Raw genomic sequence first — 3,206 nt, 5'->3', positions numbered from 1 at the left:
ATATATATATATGATCTAAGTACTTTTTTAAATCTAACAAAACTTGTAAACTGAGTATTTCATACAGACTTTTTAAGAAGATCCAGTGTCATCTGTAGTTCCTGTTTGTCTGATCCTGTCTGAATGCTTCCAGGTTCCTGGAACCCAGCTGTGTATGTTTTGTATGATATGTTCAGATGAATAAAAATATTTTAAGATTATCATAACCCTGACAACAACTTGGCTGTTTCTGTTCTTACTCACATTATTTTGGATGAGGTCATTGCTCTTTACCAACGACCTACACATAAAAGACACAAAGAGATTTCAAAGCTTTGTGTTTTCATGGATTGCTTATGGTTCCTGTGCACTTGTAAGTTGTCAAAGTTGCCAGTCCTGAAAAAGACATTATTTGTTTTTATTTCCCTTGTGGAAAAACATAGCAGTCATGGTGTATTGCATCTAGGCCTGGTAGTGCAGGAGAGACTGAAGACTGTAGAGAAAAAAGTCAGTAAAGAAATCACAGCTATTCAAATCTCCTGTAGTCATCCTGAAAAGAGAGAGAAAAAAAAAAGAGCAAGTTATTGCTTACTGCCAGTTTATCTTATCTTATACTGACTTCTTTTTCATTTCTTCTCTTAGTTTTTGTGCTGCTTAAGGCCTGCTACACCAGGAAAACCTTGGGTGAAACTACTACAGCATGCTTTATATCCTTAAATGCATTTAGACGTCTTGGGGTGTTCCAGCTGTGGAAGAGAAATGGATTCTCATAGAAGAGCTCTGGAGCAGGCTGTAAAGAAGCAGAAGACCACCTCTGTTTTGGTCATCTCTCATAGTACTGCAGCAGTGGCTGAAACTACTGGGCTGTTGTTAGGCCGTGCCCACTACTGAGCTATGCAAAAAGCAAGCTGTCGGTGTTACGAACCATAGCTGCTTGTCTGTTAAGGCAGTTGTTCTCATGTAGATATCCTGTAGATCAGTGACTCGTTACCACATGGTCTGGTTCTTGAGAGATGTAATAATAGAACTTCTAACCCTGTAATAGAAGTGAAGCTAAATTGAGTGACTGCTTCTTTTTCCATCTGTTTGGCATTAATAGACTCCTCTGCTGAGTGCTGTTGGGTTGCACCTGCTTGACCTCACTCAACGATCATGTTGCTTCCTTTTCTGAGCAGCTTTCTAATAAGTGCTTTGCAGCTTCAGCCTTAGCATTTTCATTAGGTATTAGGATGATTACAACATCATAATTCATTAGGATTAGGTATGATTACAACAGCAGCTGAATGGTAAATGTGTGAAATCTGGAAACCTCCAGAGTCTGGTTTTGGGTTGTGTGACTTGCTTATTCTGCGCATGTGGACTACATCTTACTATCTCCATGACATGATGAGTTGAATGTTCTCAGCCTTGTGAAGCTTCACCGTAGAAAAGATCTCATTATTATTAGACACAAACAAATAATTGGTTAATAACTAGAGGATTATTAACATCTAAGGACAGCCTTACATATAAATAGTGTATAAAGTAGGAAATAGTCAAGGAAAATGAATGCTGAAGTGTAAGAAACTAGGCATAAAGTCCAATTGCATAATTTCCAGCAAGCATCCTCCTTTTGTCTGGGCAAGTATGAGTGTTCTAGAGTAACAGACCTCATTAAGGGAAGTTTATGCCTGTTTAGTAACAGTATGCTTGAACAGATAACAGATATCCAAGACACCATGGAAAATGAAGTACTGAGTAGTGAAAATGTTTCAGTTTAAACATTACTGTGAGGAACGTGAACAGATTTGTGTTATTTTTATCTTTATTTGATAAGAAGGGCTGGGGAATTGATACAGCTGTCCAAGAAAAGAAGAGCATGGCATTAGATGCCCAGCCTGCTGTGCAGGAACACAAGGAAACTGGGTCGTTCTCTCGGACTTTCTTCCGCCTTGTTTGTTGATGGTGGGAGGAAGCATGGACAAGGGTCATCCTGACTACAGCATCCTGACTACAGTTCTGATGAAACAAGAATCGGAGTTAGAGGGACTAAAACTGGAAGGCAGAACTTGTAGTTAGGGTATTTTTTTAAAAATGAAATCATGTTGTTTATAAATGTTACACTTAAAAATGGGATTCTACTCAGAACCAGTGTTTCTGAATGGCTTTTTTGACTGCGTATTTATGTTACTTACCATGTGGCATTATTCAGTCTGCATGTGTCACAAGGTGAGGCATGGGGGAAGAGTTCAGGAGAAGGCTGGATGAGTTCATTTGGAAAAGAGTATCAAGCAGGTAGACATCTGGCTGAAGTTCCTAAGTTGCAGTAGATGGAGGCCAGGAGGACACATAGGAGAGGCATTGTGTGTGCTTGCCCTGTCATGTTCCCTTCCTTTCCCAGCTATCTGCTCTTGGCCATTGTTGGAAACAGAGTACTGATTTTGACAGATCTTTTTCTTAGTACCACCCCTCTATTTTTCTTACATTTGTGTTGTGACAGCATGCCAGTATTTCTAGTCACAACATCAGTGCCCAGCAAATGATGTATGAACATAGAGTGTACAGCTCAGGTCTAATCCTCTCAATAAAGCTAACAGTACAGAGAGGAATGAATCTGAGTGTGGTTCTGCAGCCCGGTCCATTCATGGCTTCAGGGTTATTGGTGGCAAAGAGTGACTGTGCAAATGGAGCTCCCTAAAAATAATGGCAGCATACAATAAAGCAAATTGGGTATGCTGAAAGGACTGGAATAATCAATAGGAAAGAATAAAACCAATGTAACTGACCTAATTAAAAAAAAAAAAAAATGAATGAAACAGAAAATAGGAAGCATCACCGTGGTGGTTTGTAAAAGTAATGTGCTTTTACACAGTGTGACTCTTGTAGCACAGGAAAAAACAAGTTATGTTATCTCTGTCTTCATTGTGATAAAGGAACCAAGGGTGAACTGGGAAAGTAAATAAATTACAGCTGAAGTACCTAAGTCAAAACTCTTTGTTATTTACTATTAAAAACCGAAAACCTAGATTCCCTGTCCAGCTAGTTTAACTTCATCAGCAGGTAACTGATTAACTTAATCAGCTGTGTGGGATCAAAATCTTAAGCAGATGTCAGAGGGCAGTGTGCTGAGAGGCAGAAGAAATCTTTAAGAAGTGATGTGGGAAATAAGAGTATGGCAGCTGTTGCAGCCTATGAGGAAGGTGCTGTATGAAGTTTTGCAGATGCGTAGGATGATGATGATGATTGAG

Source organism: Cyrtonyx montezumae, unplaced genomic scaffold (assembly GCF_038088225.1).
Source record: "Cyrtonyx montezumae isolate F1298 unplaced genomic scaffold, pur_monq_1.0 scaffold_14, whole genome shotgun sequence".
In the NCBI taxonomy this organism is placed as follows: Eukaryota; Metazoa; Chordata; class Aves; order Galliformes; family Odontophoridae; genus Cyrtonyx; species Cyrtonyx montezumae.
Note: the sequence above shows the minus strand (reverse complement) of the source record.